Raw genomic sequence first — 16,156 nt, forward strand, 5'->3', positions numbered from 1 at the left:
AAAAGTTGTTAATATCACAACTCTCAGTGTAACCTGTATGGCTGTTGACTAAGTATGCATTGCAGTCACTGTCGTGTATCAACAGAGGCTGCATACTACATGTGACCGGCTGGCACGCAGGTAGCATTGTGTAAAAGTGGGCGCGATGGCAAGATCTAGAGAACTTTAAAAGCTTTGCCATTGGGGCACGGCCTCTATATTATCGGCAAGGTGAAAACCGGAGAATGTCGGCCCTGGGTGATTACTGAGAGGCATTGAACTCCGGAAATCTATCGGGATAATCGGGAGGGTCGGAAATTATGCAGCTAAGCCACAATAGAGTGATCAAAGAGCCGCGGGTTGCCGACCTTGATCTAGAATAAACTTCCACGAGCATGAGAACATCTCTTAAGTCAGATTTTTTGAAATTTAGATTCAAACCAAAAAATTACTCTTCTTCAGAGGAGGTCATTTTGTGATACTAATCTGCAGTTGAACCTTAGCCTATATCTAACTCTATTAATTAGTTTGCCTTGGATCTTTCTTGTTTAATCGGCTGAATCTGGAAGACACCTTTAGTAAAAGATAACCAATGCCATGAATATTAACCCCTATTTTCAAAGCATGCATGCTCGGCATAAATACGTTTCCTCTGTCTTAAAGTTTTATCTCATGGATACTGTGATTAAGACCTACTGTATGCTGCATCCTTACCCTCCAACATACCCCAAACCCTATACAAAACTGCATGTCCCCTCCCTAAGTGCTTGTCTTCTTGCCCTCCAACCCCTTTGTGTATGCAACAGTCAATATATCTGACTAACTTGATGAACTGTGCACTGAGAAAAGTTAATTTATTTCAGACTGCATGGTATCCATGGTTACCATCTTATGAGTGCTCCAAAGACCATCTGGTCTAAACATTACCCCAGCGCCACTGACTTGCAGAATAGGCGTGTTTGCTGTGGTGTGCACATGTGTTTGATACATTAATCATCGTGATAAAACAAAGAGGGCCAAATATACACCTTTACAAATGTACATTTATTTGCTTAGTTGTTTGGTGGAAAACGAATAGGAACAAAGACAGGTCTTCATAAAGACCTTATCCATTTTCCCTGCAAACAGGAGTAGAACATTTGTTCACAAAACAAATTGATTCACAAATTCAGCTTTTAGTGTTACTTCATCCACGAGGCAGAAGCCTTCAAGTGTACAAATGTGATCAGTCATGAGTATGTTTATTTTGCAAATTTGTTTGCACTGCCAGTTTCAATATAAACAGGACATTAAAATATTATGCAAGGAAAACACAAACATGGCCCCCAGCACACATGCCAGACCTTTTTTCTGAATAAAATATTTGAGATACTCTATAAATTTTCAAGCAAAAAAATCGCTCTTACTCATGGCAATTTAAAAAAAAAATGTAAACATTCTGAATTCCTAATTTTATGTATTCCAAATTGTGATTGTTTCTTATTTTCATTGGCAAAATTATTAAATATGTTTGGTCTCCCAATAGAGTTGATTGGATTATTCAAACAGCTCCCAGAAACAACTGATACACGTCTAACAATAGCCTGGTCTTTGAATTAGTCTTATGATCAGAAATGGCAAACATCGAGGAGCTATACTATTTATTATGTGTCATAGTAAGAACCCATGTTGTTGGAGAATCCCTTAAGCAGAGCTCAAAGCCTGAGCATGCCACATGAAGGCAAAATCACTGCCAATTACTTTGGGCAATCCAAATAATAATATACCAATCTCATATACAGGTATGAACAGCTTGAAGGTTGACCGAAGTAGTGGATGATGTCAGTCAAAGCTTTTGGTTGACGGCATTCAGATACTTCTGAATGCCGTTGACTACCAGCTGTCTTTTTTGTGCTTCATGTATGGACAACAGGAGGGCATGGGGGCCTAACCTTTTCAATGACAGCTTCCAGTAGTGAAACCCTCTATATCTTACAGACATTGGGAAAGAACGAACAGCCTACTGTAGTTGTTAAGGTTACCGTGGGCAGCATTTAAATTGCCATATGTATGAAATCGCTGACATGCTTGTGATTTTTTTTCTCCATTAGGTTCTAAGGATTTTACTTCTTGCAAAGCCTAATGTTTGTATATTTTTTATTCGACTTGATTCTTTTTTATGGGTTTCTGTGTAGAGCTATTACTTATCCAGATTGCGAAACTGTACTTTTTCAAACCAAGCTTCAGATAAACCAATCCATCCATTTTCTACCGCGTATTCCCTTTTGGGATCGCAGGGGGCGCTGGTGCCTATCTCAGCTACAATCGGGCGGAAAGCGGTGTACACCCTGGACAAGTCACACCTCATCGCAGGGCCAACACAGATAGACAGACAACATTCACACTCACATTCACACACTGGGGCCAATTTAGTGTTGCCAATCAACCTATCCCCAGGTGCATGTCTTTGGAAGTGGGAGGAAGCCGGAGTACCCGGAGGAAACCCACACATTCACGGGGAGGACATGCAAACTCCACACAGAAAGATCCCGAGCCCGGGATTGAACCCTGACTACTCAGGACCTTTCTATTGTGAGGCAGACTCACTAACCCCTCTTCCACCGTGAAGCCCGCTTCAAATATCCAAAATAGTCAAAACATTATGCTTAAGAATCGCTGAAGCTTAGTTACGGGCGTGTCAAGATAGTGTTTGGATTAGGATGGTTACGTAACCACCCACTTGCTGCACTACCAAACGTGAGGAAAGTGTTTGTAAACAAAGCGGCCACGTGCATGCGCTCATGTGGAGGAAGGTTTTGCGTCACTGCCCTCGGTGTCTTAACTCACACCCGTACATCGATACTTGCTTACACGGCCTGTATAACTCACCCTGACCCTGACCACCTTCAACTCCGTAATTACAACTGTGCCTAAGTTGACTTATTATTGTATCTTATTTGTTTCAAGAATTTTAAATAAAAGGAAGCCTCATTAGAAATGAGTCACACATTCAGTTTCACTTGCTATGCATTATTGTTAATTATTCACCAATCTCCGATTTGCTGCAGGTTTTACATGTTGTGGTATGGAGGTCTGATAGGTGCAAGCATGACACATTACAGTTCCTTTTCTAAAAACGTACAGTTTTAAGTATTGGTCTTCCATCCAGTAAAACAACCCCCCAATTGCACACTAAGAAAATTGATAGTAAAGAAATCAATACTGCATTCAGTATCGCCATTTTGTCTCAGGAAAGCAGTCAAACGTTGACCAGGCACCAGGAACTGCGATCTGAAATGTCTAATCTGCCACTGGGCTTGATTTTCTCTTATTTGTGCAACAACCTCTGGGTGGAAATATGATGCGTGGGCTGGACATAGCAGGGTCAGAGGTGAAGGCTTGGGTGAGTGCTTGGGTATTGTCAGTGGCCAGCATTGTTGTGGAACACTATGGCAACTGGTCATTCTTTCCTTAAGGAGATGTTGTCTTTGCCGTGGGAGTGACATAAAGGGGACTTGCAGCCATGACGAAAAAGCAATCCAACTGCACAGCTTTATCTCTAGGTGTGGATAGATGAGAGTCGCAATGTGAATGTGATTGATCTACTTGGCCCTTCCCCCTTCTTCAGCCCCCAATTGGCCGACTCATGCTCTCAGTTCCTTTTCAGGTGCTGATGTAACAGCAGCAATGCAGCATCTCATGAAGACACGAGTAATATGGGATCTGATGATACAAATGTGCACAATGACACAAAACAAAGTAGAATGGGCTGCTATGGATATCATACACATTATTGCCTAAAAGGGAGCCAATTGTGGAGATACTAAATAACTGTGTCTTCATTACTTAAAGGATTTTAAGTTTCAAAGCATTTGAAGTGCTATATCCAAATCTTTAACAAGGTTTTTATGATAATATTTCAATTAACTATAAATGGGTCAAAGAGATCACAATGCAAATGCATTCAAATTATTTTGTGCAGTCACAACATCCTTAAACTACCGACACCCATTCAAAAGGACCTTGTGTTGACACTATCCACAGGATAGTTGACACTATTCTGTAGATAGTGGACTACATTTAGCATTGCTGGAAGTAGAGCAAGACTTCATGTGTTGTTTAGTACATTAATATTTTAATAACCAATTTTGTAAAAATTGCCCTAGAATCAGTCAGAATGTTCTACCTTGCAGAAGGTATGCATCAGCATTTTTTTTCCCCGAGGCACATTGTGGTAACATTTCAACTGTCGCCTGAATACACAAGTCTAATACACAAACCAGAGGGAGATCTGTAATATTCTAATGAGTCATTCAGATGTTAATCATTAAGTGGCACTTAGTGAATGCAGAATAAATAACAACCATTTAGCTAGTTGCTGTTAATGCCAGGCTTGGCACTGGTTAAGAAATTTGGATTTACATGTTATCATGACATTTAAGTACTAATTGCAATGCAAACCATTATCACACTGTTATTACTTGAGCACGAATGCTGCTTATTTATTTTAGGTTGCCATGCTGTTTCAGTAAGCAATTGCTAATAAGTACAGACACATTAAAGTAGATTTATACACATACAAACCTACATTGTAAAAAGTGTGTGACTTGGGATGCATTTCTAAATAAATCTTACTACTATCTTAAATTTAGAAAAACAATAACAAGCCGGAAAGTTCCTGTTGCCTTAAGTTAATGGTGTATTCGGATAGAGTTTCTTCAGGCCACAGCTTTCTGACCTTCACTGGCTCCACTGCACTCTTTGCCTCCAAAAGTGTCCTTTCTCTTGCCTCTCTAAGGGATTTGCCTTTGTGTCTGCTTGTCATTCAACAGTGAATGCAATGAAAGCTGATTCGCTGAGATGCACACAACCAGAAGGTATTTGCTACTTACTACAGTCCGGCTTGGACTTTTACTCCCTGACGTAGTCTGTACACAAAACTATGCTATCAAACACATACTCAGAGATATGCAAAGAAAGCTTCAGATAACTTGATTTAACAGAGTATAAGGGCAGTTGTCAATCTGTTGAAAAATGTTCTATTATATACCAAATGCAAACAGAGTAAATACACCCCCTCTGAAACATACCTTTAAAAATTAAATGCTCAGAAAGACCGGCGACAGAAAGCCTTGTGAGCTCATGGAAAAACTTAACTACAAGCAGTCTGAAGAATACAAATGTTCCATTGTGTTCAAAATCACCAAGCACTTTGAATGTGGGGAGCAAAAGAAAACAAGAAACGTGTCTCTCTGTCTAAGCCAGCAAAAAAGAAAAAGAAAAATGTCAGCCATGTTGAAATAGCTTAATCTAAAATCCCCTCCTTATTATGCTGGCTCTTGCTTTTGCGGTGAGGGACGTTAGCTGTTTCTAGCCCGGCTCGCAAAAGCTCCTGAAAAAATACACCATGTTTGAAGAAAAAAAGGTTAAGCAGTGCATTAACCCTCATGGCAAATCCTCACCTTCTTTTGCGTCCTTCCACTGTGTAGAAATTCCAACAAACCGTCTGGATCTCCTCTTTTACAAATCCTAAAGGGCAGCCATCTTGCCTCCTTCTGTTCTTCTATGAAACAGACTATCCTCCACATCAATATTCATGCAAACCAGTCTGACGTCTGCTCTCATCATCAGGAGAAGCCGGGTGTCGCTGTTTGCCGGCCGGAGAATCGCAGTCTATGCGACTCGGGTTTAAGGCAGTCGTGGAAGGCAGAGTTGGCAAAAATGCGCATGCAGGTCATAGGGAAGATCCTTGCTTTGCCGGCAAACTCAAATAGTCACCAAATCACTTTCCTGCTGAGTCTTTCCCACACAAAGGGACAGGTTTTCTTTCCCCCCTTGTGCTCCCTCCTCTCTTTTTCTTCTTCCCTCAGCCGCACACAATAGTGAACACTATGATGGCTGCCCTCAAGCAATGGAGTGGATTCAGGACAGGACTCCACACCCCACGATTTGTTAAATATTGCACGGGTCTCAACTGTCTAACTGTGGCAGCGTAGATGTCTCCTCCCCTCTTCTCTCTTGGGGAGGAAACCTAGCGGCTTTTTTTCCCCCCCTCCTTTTTCACTCTAGGTGCATTGACTTCCTTCCATTTTCTGTCTCGTATCAGCCACCAGTTACGGAGTTTTTTTCCTTTCACAGTGTAATAGTGCCAATGTTTTGAGAGCATTGCAGTAACAATCAGATACCAGGCCAGTTTGGAGTGTGACCAGTTTACCAATAGACTCATTTCCGCCGGCTGTGTCTTATTTTGGTATGCCTCGGCTGGCTGGCTGGCTGGCTGGCTCATTTTTAGAGTGGGGCGTAAGACAACTCTCTGGCCCTCATGTTGGCTGCATTTTTTGCTCAGTGCGCCTGCCAAGACCCTCCTCCTGTTGACACTGGCCACGTGGACTTGCAAGAGATAGACAGCCGAGAGGAAACGCCGTTGTGTATATTTCCAAAAACTTAAAATCGCCGTATTATGTTACTAAATATGCTACAGTTGAGAAAATACTACAACCTAAGATTGTCTGAACAATGGTTGCAGCTTCTGTTGATGTTTAACATACAGTAAAAAAAAAATTAACAGAACATTTAAAAAAATACCAACACTGTAGTTGTTTGCAATTACTGAATTACCACTACTAACAGGTTGGTTAGAAAATAATTGGCCTTTGGATGCAGCTTCAGGTCAGATGCAGACCCCTCCTCTTCTCTACCAGCCACTGCCTTGCTTGGAGTGACATTTGTTGACTCAATAGTTTCGGGCTCAGAGCAGAAAAGGAGATTTGTTTTTACACAGAATGGGGGAGGGGAAGCTGCCAGAAGTGAGAGGAGGAGTCACTTTAACTTGTAGCACACATTCTGTCTGGACAAAATAGACCCTTTTTATGTCAAATCATTCATTTAGGGTTTGAAACAGTTTCTATCTGGTACATTCTTTACTTGCTGTAGTTGTTTTTATATAGTCTTAATCATTGTAGCTATACATACACTATTCTGCTTAAAGGAATAGCGGTAGTGAATACCGTATGGGGAACATAGCCTTTTTTTATGAGGAACTGCGTTGCTATAACTGAACATGAGTTGTAAGCCTTGACACAAACAGGAACAAGTGTTAAGGTCAAGGTCAAGGGTTCTTTATTGGTGCTCAACAGTAAGATTATACTACATGGCATTTGCGTAGTACCTTGTTGGGCCCTAAAAGATAAAACAAATAGTTAAATTTATTATTTATTCGGTCAGTGATAAACAAAATAAACCAAACATTTTTTTTATCCATGAATTCATAAATTGACAATTTTACAGACCGACAGGGTTTAGACTGAAGTTAAACACTCATTTCGCCTAACCCTATTAACAAACTCAAATGCAAGAAGTCGTAAAACCAGCAGACTTCGCGCGCTGATCTTGAGCTTCAGAGCTTCAAATAAAAAATAAAAAAAATCAATTAAGATATAGTATCTAGACGAACACGGCTTGTAAGCTTTGATATATTAATCAAAGTCTTGAGTTAAACATCTTTTTGGGGTGTCTTGAATAATTCAGTGTGGTTATATTAGCAAGTTGTTTCTAATGTCTGTCTCATTTGGGTTGAACACAATCTGCCATGGTTGCAGGAGAATCTAGAGACTTGCAGGTTTGCACTTGAACACTCCCTCATACACCTTATGATGACTTGACATGCTTACGGAGACAACGAATGACATCGAAATGTTGATTCCCCAGGTGAGCCGTTAATATTTCAGTGAATGGAAGAAGCCACCAATTTGTCAGAGCAGAAGAGTTAACTGACCAGTGACACCTCACCTATGATTCATGCTGCAGGACTCTCAGGAGTTGTTTGGACTGGTCCTGCCTCCCTCTCTACCTGCCTGAGGCCAATCCTGTACTCTGGAAAGTAGTAGGTTAAGTCACTGACTAAATGACCAATTCAGAGTTTGGTTGATCGAATATTCAAAGAACTGTATGTCCAACTCCCATAAAAAGTACTATAACACTTCTTACCTTGCTTGTAGTTTTAAAAATGGCTGCAGTAAATTCGCTGTCTGTATTGTCTCACCAGGCAATTCCCACCCCACTCGGAGCTACTGTACCTCGTAAATCGGAGATTATCTTGTCATTCCTCTCACCCCGTCACATTTCAAAGGGATAGAGGCGTGTGCCGTCACCTCAAATGTAAACACAGAGCGGTGGCCTCACACTGACCCTGGGTCATCAAAATGTGAGGCACACTTGTCACTTGACTGACTTCACACTTTCAAACCAGCAGGAGAACATTGATGTTGGATAAACTACTGCCATGATTGGGAAACCCAAGTCTGTGATCATGCTTTTAGAAAGACGGTTGTAATTTGTAGTTGGAATTTCCAAATAGTCTACCGAGGCTTAATTTCCATGTATTGTATTTCTTGTACACTTTTTAATGTTACAACAACTCTTCATTTAGTTTAGTTATACTATTAGCATCCACAATTGCCTATGAAGGCACTAAGTGCTGTGGTACACGTTCATCTGCTGTAGCTATCTCAGTTAAAGGTCCTTATTCCAGATAAATTTGGGATCATATTAGGAAAGTCTCTCCACATAAAAAAAAAACCCAAATCCTGCAAATTAAAAACAAGACTCCCAATATACACTATATGCTATTAATGTACACACAGTCTGTTTCTCTTTATCACAGCAACAACCCGAGTTAAAAATAGAAATTCCTGAAACCGAGTTTTTGACAAGGACATTACTTTGGCGTTTTCTTTGTCCTAAAATGTTAGTCTTCATATTTGGTATTAAATCATTTGCGCCTCATTAACTTGGAGGTGATTAAAGCAGTGCTTTACAATCTTGGCGTTGACAGAGAGCAAGTAACATGTAACACTTAATTGTTAGTGCTAGGCTGATGAAGCTGGTAAAAGCATCACTTCGCATAATCACTTCTGTAAGCACACATCTCACCTGGGGCAATCCCAACACACATACAGTCTTTATTCAGGGCAATAACATTGTGTCCTCTGCCTGGCCTAATACACAACAATCTGACCCCCCCAACAAGATGTTACCCACCTCTGCCCCTCCTACTGCAGTTAACCTAAAAGACAAGAGAGAGTCGTTAGTGTCTTCCTCACATAGCCTAATTGTTTAAGTCACTACAGGGGATCTTGAGGAGGGTGCTCTAGCTGGGAAATGACTGAAAGCGAGTGAGAGTAAAGTTTTTAAGAGCTCTAATTATAAAATGCCAAATTGCACAGTCGATGTTTTCTGTAATCCCATTTTTTGTGGATTTTCTAACATTGTAAAACTGTGGCTGTGCGTGTCATCAAACGATTGACAGAGTTGCTTTTGGCCACAGCAGGGATAGAGAAGGCCGCCGTCCCCGTGGTGACCAACCGCTTCTTAGAGGTTTAAGAGCTGGTTCCCGCATTCAGGCTGCAGGTGCTACCACCCCTTATAATGCCCTCCGGCCCAAGCCTCCATAGGGACGACCTTAATAAAGAGCGGGAAACCCTTTTTTGGCAGCTTGTAAGCTTTTCACCCAGTTCTCCAATCTTTTGTCCCAAAGAAAATTGCATTGCCCCTGTTGTTTCTTGGGCTTTTTTCCATTTTAAGAAAACGTGAGAAACCTAATTCTTGATTATAAATTTCCAACTAGGATTTGTCGTGTAATGCTGATTAATTTCCGATTTGTTCATAATTCAAAACAAAACATCCTATTGAGATTGTATTATACAATATTTGGCCATATTTTCTGTCCTATGCAGCATTTTACAACTAGTCAAATAAGATCATTAAGCCCTTGAAGAGTTGATGAACCTTAAGCACGTTTTTACATGTAGCATTATGAATGTACTTATTACTATTTAGCAAGGTTCCATGTTGAAGTTACCTCAAGAAAATTGCTGATATCAAATTTCAATTAGAGTAAGAGAAGTAGATCATAATACTTTTAGACTTTGTATTAAAGTTCCTACAAACATTGACAAAGTGGCCACTGGTTTTTTGATCGTGTTTAGATGGCTCCACTTGACTAGAGCAAAAGGTTCAATAGCAGGCACTGAGATTTCCAGTTCATTTTATCATCTATTATAACAACCAAGAATGTAGTTTTCTTTTACTCTATAAATATCTACTCTATTTGTATATGTATTTGACTTTCTTTTCTGTTACCAAATAGCATTTATTTTATTTTTTTTTGGATTAAAAGATAGTCTGTTTTTGTCAAACCAACTCTTTAATTTATGAATTTGTTATTTGTATTATCTTCTGCGTGTTCTCTCCCGAACAAAATGCTGTCGTGCCTTCCGCAAATAGTACTATTAGTCCTTTGTAACTTTAAAAATGTTGTTTCTATAAAGATTAAACAATTTTGGTCCAAGTATTGATCCCTTGGGTACAAAGCAAGATATTTCTAGCTCTGTTGACCTATTTTCAACTATCTTCAAATATTGTGTCCTGTTGCTTAAGTAGATTCTTTCCCATTTCAGGACCAATCTTCCAATGCCATAGCACTCTTGTTTGTTGTTTTAGATATTACAAACCCCGTTTCCATATGAGTTGGGAAATTGTGTTAAATGTAAATATAAACGGAAAGCAATGATTTGCAAATCCCTTTCAATCCATATTCAATTGAATGCACTACAAAGACAAGATATTTGATGTTCAAACTCATAAAAGTTTTTTTTTTTTTACAAATATTAATGAACTTGGAATTTCATGGCAGCAAATCATGCCAAAGTAGTTGGGAAAGGTCATGTTCACCACTGTGTTACATCACCTTTTCTTTTAACAACACTCAATAAATGTTTGGGAACTGAGGAAACTAATTGTTGAAGCTTTGAAAGTTGAATTCTTTCCCATTCTTGTTTTATGTAGAGTTTTAGTCGTTCAACAGTCCGGGGTCTAAGCTGTTGTATTTTACGCTTCATTATGCGCCACACATTTTCGATGAGAGACAGGTATGGACTGCAGGCGGGCCAAGAAAGTACCTGCACTCTTTTTTTTAAAGTTGTAACACGTGCTGAATGTGGCTTGGCATTGTCTTGCTGAAATAAGCAGGGGCATCCATGAAAAAGACGGCACTTATGGCAGAATATGTTGTTCCAAAACCTGTATGTACCTTTCAGTACTAATGGTGCCTCCACCGATGTGTAAGTTACCAATGCCTTGGGCACTAATACACCCCCATACCATCACAGATGCTGGCTTTTGAACTTTGTGTCGGTAACAGTTTGGATGGTTCGCTTCCCCTTTGGTCCGGATGACAAGATGTCAAATATTTCCAAAAACAATTTGAAATGTGGACTCGTCAAACCACAGAACACTTTTCCACTTTGCATCAGTCCATCCGAGATGATCTCGGGCCCAGAGAAGCCAGCGTCGTTTCTGGATGTTGCTGATAAATGGCTTTCGCTTTGCATAGTAGAGCTTTAACTTGCACTTACAGATGTAGCGAGTAACTGTATTTAGTGACAGTGGTTTTCTGAAGTGTTCCTGAGCCCATGTGGTGATATCCTTTAGAGATTGATGTCGGTTTTTAATACAGTGCCGTCTGAGGGATCGAAGGTCACGGTCATTCAATGTTGGTTTCTGGCCATGCCGCTTACGTGGGGTGATTTCTCCAGATTCTCTGAACCTTTTGATGATATTATGGACCGTAGATTTCTTGCAATTGCACTTTGAGAAACGTTGTTCTTAAACTGTTTGACTATTTGCTCATGCAGTTGTGGACAAAGGGGTGTACCTCGCCCCATTTTTTCTTGTGAAAGACTGAGCAGCTTTTGGGAAACTGTTTTTATACCCACAGGTGTGCAGTTGGATACCGGTTCCCAATAAGCCTGCACACCTGTGGGATGTTCCAATTAAGTGTTTGATGAGCATTCCTAAACTTTATCAATATTTATTACCACCTTTCCCAACGTATTTGTCACGTGTTGCTGGCATCAAGTTCTAAATTTAATGATTATTTGCAAAAAAAAAAAAAAAAAAAAAGGTAATCAGTTTGAACATCAAATATGTTGTCTTTGTAGCATATTCATTTGAATATGGGTGGAAAATGATTTGCAAATTGCATTCGGTTTATATTTACATCTAACACAATTTCCCAACTCATATGGAAACGGGGTTTGTATTACTAATTTTTTTAAATGCTTTTAATAGATCCAGCTGCAGACCGTATGCCATTTATTGCATTGGTAATCTATTGCATTGGTTATTTCTTCTGTTATCTGTAGCTATGGTTACAACATCAATAGAAATGTAAAAGTTGTGGCTAGATTTATGTTACCACTAAATGTTTAGACCTTCCTATGTACTAAACTATAAATGAGGTGTTTTAAAACTTTTGACCGGTAGTGTACATCTGTACAAAGGACTTTTCAATATGTATTTATCATTCTTCAACAATACAATTTGGCCTTCACAGGCTTTAGAAAACATGGACATGTAATTAAAATCCCCTGTTCAAGGCTCTGGTGTAGTTTAAGAGCAGATAATGACCTCTGCTGGTGAGTTGGAATTCCTTCCATGAGTCCCTGCTTCTGGGACAGAATGTTTTCTAATCGGTTCAGTGAAGTGAAGTGAATTATATTTATATAGCGCTTTTCTCTAGTGACTCAAAGCGCTTTACATAGTGAAACCCAATATCTAAGTTACATTTAAACCAGTGTGGGTGGCACTGGGAGCAGGTAGGTAAAGTGTCTTGCCCAAGGACACAACGGCAGTGACTAGGATGGCGGAAGCGGGAATCGAACCTGCAACCCTCAAGTTGCTGGCACGGCCGCTCTACCAACCGAGCTATGCCGCCCCATGGTTCAGCTTTTGCTTAACTCTTTAAGTGATAGTCCAATTTCATTTTTCGAAATCCTCTAAGTCCCATTGAAATTTCCTATTCCAGGTGTCGACAACCCAAAACGTTGAAAGAGCAATATTGGACCAAAAGAACAAAAAACTAATCTGTCTTGAGCTGTAAAAAATGAAAAGTTTTATATAAGTGTTATAATGAATCCAACACATGGCGTAGGTGTCTATATTAGCTTTATATAATCAACATTAGTTTAAAAGTCTTACATAAGTGTTATACTGAAGACAACACGTGATGGAAGTGTCTATATGACCTATAATAGCCTATTATTGAAATTACTGTGTTGCAGGCAGAAGCAAATCTTCGTTGATAGAAATGTTCAAATGTAATATTTATTTTACAAATTTTTACAACATTACAAACCGTTAGTAAATCAGAGGCTACTCAGAAGGGGGAGATAACTCCTGGAACTTACTGGCATTTAATGGCTAAAGGTATAGATGTGTGTGTCCAAGTTAAAGGATACCGCAATTCTGTCGTCTTTTAATAGATTTACTACAATGTTTGGCAAGCAAAGTAATGTTTGCTGTGGTCTGGAACAACATGGCACACAAAGAACTATCAGAAATGCAGCCAATATTACATACAGATAATGTCTCATGAGACACGCAAAACTATATTACATACCCACTGGGTCATCATTGTCACCGACGTCCCACTGGGTGTGAGTTTTCCTTGCCCTTATGTGGGCCTACCGAGGATGTCGTAGTGGTTTGTGTTGTGCTTTATGCAGCCCTTTGAGACACTAGTGATTTAGGGCCATATAAATGAACATTGATTGATTGATACAAAGAAGGTAAAAGTAAATGAAACTAAATGAGCTCAAATATACCTACAAATGGGGCATAATGATGCAATATGTACATACAGCTAGGCTAAATAGCATGTTAGCTTTGATTAGCTTGCAGTCATGCACTGACCAAATATGCCTGATTAGCTCTCCAACGAGTCAATAACATCAACAAAGCGCCCCTTTGTGCATTCACGCACAACATAAAAGGTTTGGTGGACAAAATGAGACCAAGGATTAGTGGGAGATTTTACATTTAAAATAGTAAAAGGGTTGTAATTGTATAGCGCTTCTGTACCCCTTTTTAAGGAGCCCAAAGCGCTTTGACAGTATTTCTACACTCGCCCATTCACACACTGATGGCGGGAGCTGCCATGCAAGGCGCTCACCAGGGCCCATCAGGAGCAAGGGTGAAGTGTCTTGCCCAAGGACACAACGGACGTGACTAGGATGGTAGAAGGTGGGGATTGAACCAGCAACCCTCAGGTTGCTGGCACAGCCACACTACCGACTTCGCCCAGCCGTCCCCTAAACAAACTGTTGTGTCACAGTTCACACTATGGTGGGTTCAAGAACCGCCGAAATTAGTAGGACAAAACAATGTTCACCAAATACTGCCATCAGTGAAGCATACACACAAACATATTAAACAGTGGGCTTTCTAACAATTGGGAAGGTTTGCATCATGTTTGTCCTCAAACAAAAAACATACTATAACAAAAAAAATAGAGGGTCTCTCCGAGGTTTCTCATTGTAGTTGGGTTGAGATTTTCCTTGCCCTAATGTGGGATCTGAGCCGAGGATGTCGTTGTGGCTTGTGCAGCCCTTTGAGACACTCGTGATTTAGGGCTATATAAATAAACTTTGATTGATTGATTGTTTTAACCCTCAAACTTTTTCCTCAGACACTTGGAACACGTTTGTTATCCATTATGGACTACAACGAGGACTGCAACCAAGACGCACCTCTACTGTTCGTAGTTTGGAAAGAGTCGATGTGCTGTCCAGAAGCAACTGCCCACTCTTTTGTTTTTGTTCTGCACGGGCAGCTCAAGCCTTCTTTTCATATCCTACGGATGTGAAATGATCTCTTTATCTGCCTGAGATTTGGGTTCCACCTGCAATGCATAGAGCTGTCCATCACCAGACAAGCATATCTTCCTCTGAACTGCTGAGCCATAAAAAATTCAAACAAAGATACAGCGGAAATAAAAGATTTGGTCAAAGCCATAATTTCCAAATGAAAGACACTTGGCATTCAGCACAGAATCTCTTCGAGTGTGTGGCCATGGGGTAATTAAGGTGATGTTTTGCAGCTTGGTGGCAGCTGTGGCGTGACACATAAGCTCCCTTTCGCAGCCCATCAATGATTGGCGCCAGTCCTTGGCTTTGACCTTGCTTTCGCTCTGCCCACGCAGCCGATGAGCAGGAGATGTCTGATGATCAATCTCCGCGGCATTTGCACTTGCAAAAAAATGCAGGATAGTAGACGGACATGATTCACAAGCACGGATGCACTGTTCCACTTGTAAACATGAAAACGAACATGCACGCGTTATCGTATTGCGTGCTCGGATACATATTTGTATTTAATTAGTAACACGGGCTGCAGATCATTAGAAAGTATTGATGAGTCAAGAGATGAAAAGATTTTAAAAGGGCAGGTGCTCATAAAAGCACCAGCATACACTTTAGTCATGTTTCTTGTGTGGCTTTTTTTGTCAGACCACAAACACTATAATTTACAACCTTTTACTACAATTATAGTATTTTTCCAGCAACACAAGTCAACACGCCATTCGAGAATATCACAATTTGACCCGAAATGAGATTTTTTTTTTCCTCATACAAAGACGTCTAAAAAAGATTGGTTGTCTTATATTCAGTCTGCTTCCTCACGCAGCTGCTACTCTTTGCCTATTGCTCCAAAGACAGCAAGAACTCGACTCTGTGAAAGAAACAACGCGAGTATGGCTCCTTGCTCTTCGTGCACCATTCTCATGGATAGGTTGGCCCTACTAGAGGATTGATTGATTGATTGATTGATTGATTGAAACTTTTATTAGTAGATTGCACAGTACAGTACATATTCCGTACAATTGACCGCTAAATGGTAACACCCGAATAAGTTTTTCAACTTGTTTAAGTCGGGGTCCACGGAAATCAATTCATGGTAATGACCGTGTCCGCCAGTTAAAGCAGAGTGGTTTCGTAACTGGTGACGCTGCAGACATGTTTGCTAGAGTTAGCTGCAGCAAGCTGACTAGCCCAGTTTGTAGCAGCCCAAAGGGGCCTACTAGCCACATTGAACCGGTTAAGACGCATAACAGATTTAGCTCTTGAGCTAGTCCTATGCCCCAGTCAACCGGACACCACACCTTAGTCATAAGGGACTCCCATCACCCCGAACATACAGCTTAGTAAACCAGCCATAATTAAGTGTATTCCCGGTGCCAAAGCAACCAACATTGAGGCTAGTCTTAGGGAGCTGCCTCGCAACAGGCCTAGTAAAGACATATGACAGACTAATCGCACCACTAGCTACGCAAACATAGTTGTACACGTTGGCTCCAATG

The 16,156-nt window shown here is 40.4% G+C and overlaps 1 protein-coding gene and 1 long non-coding RNA gene across 2 annotated transcripts in view; one reads left to right on the forward strand and one right to left on the reverse strand.

Moving 5' to 3' along the window:
• Positions 1 to 5,951, reverse strand: part of tet2 (tet methylcytosine dioxygenase 2) — a 44,015-nt gene extending 38,064 nt beyond the window's left edge. Inside the window, exon 1 of the mRNA XM_061909473.1 lies at positions 5,421 to 5,951. The gene's annotated coding sequence lies outside the window, so the exon portion shown is untranslated. The remainder of the gene's footprint in view (positions 1 to 5,420) is intronic.
• On the forward strand, positions 4,559 to 15,274 carry LOC133558264 (uncharacterized). The gene is made up of 4 exons (XR_009807920.1): positions 4,559 to 4,835; positions 7,557 to 7,665; positions 7,765 to 7,840; positions 14,486 to 15,274. It is a non-coding gene; the product is annotated as an uncharacterized LOC133558264 (long non-coding RNA).
• The last annotated feature ends 882 nt before the right edge of the window (positions 15,275 to 16,156 follow it).

Source organism: Nerophis ophidion, linkage group LG01 (genome assembly GCF_033978795.1).
Source record: "Nerophis ophidion isolate RoL-2023_Sa linkage group LG01, RoL_Noph_v1.0, whole genome shotgun sequence".
Classification (NCBI taxonomy): Eukaryota; Metazoa; Chordata; class Actinopteri; order Syngnathiformes; family Syngnathidae; genus Nerophis; species Nerophis ophidion.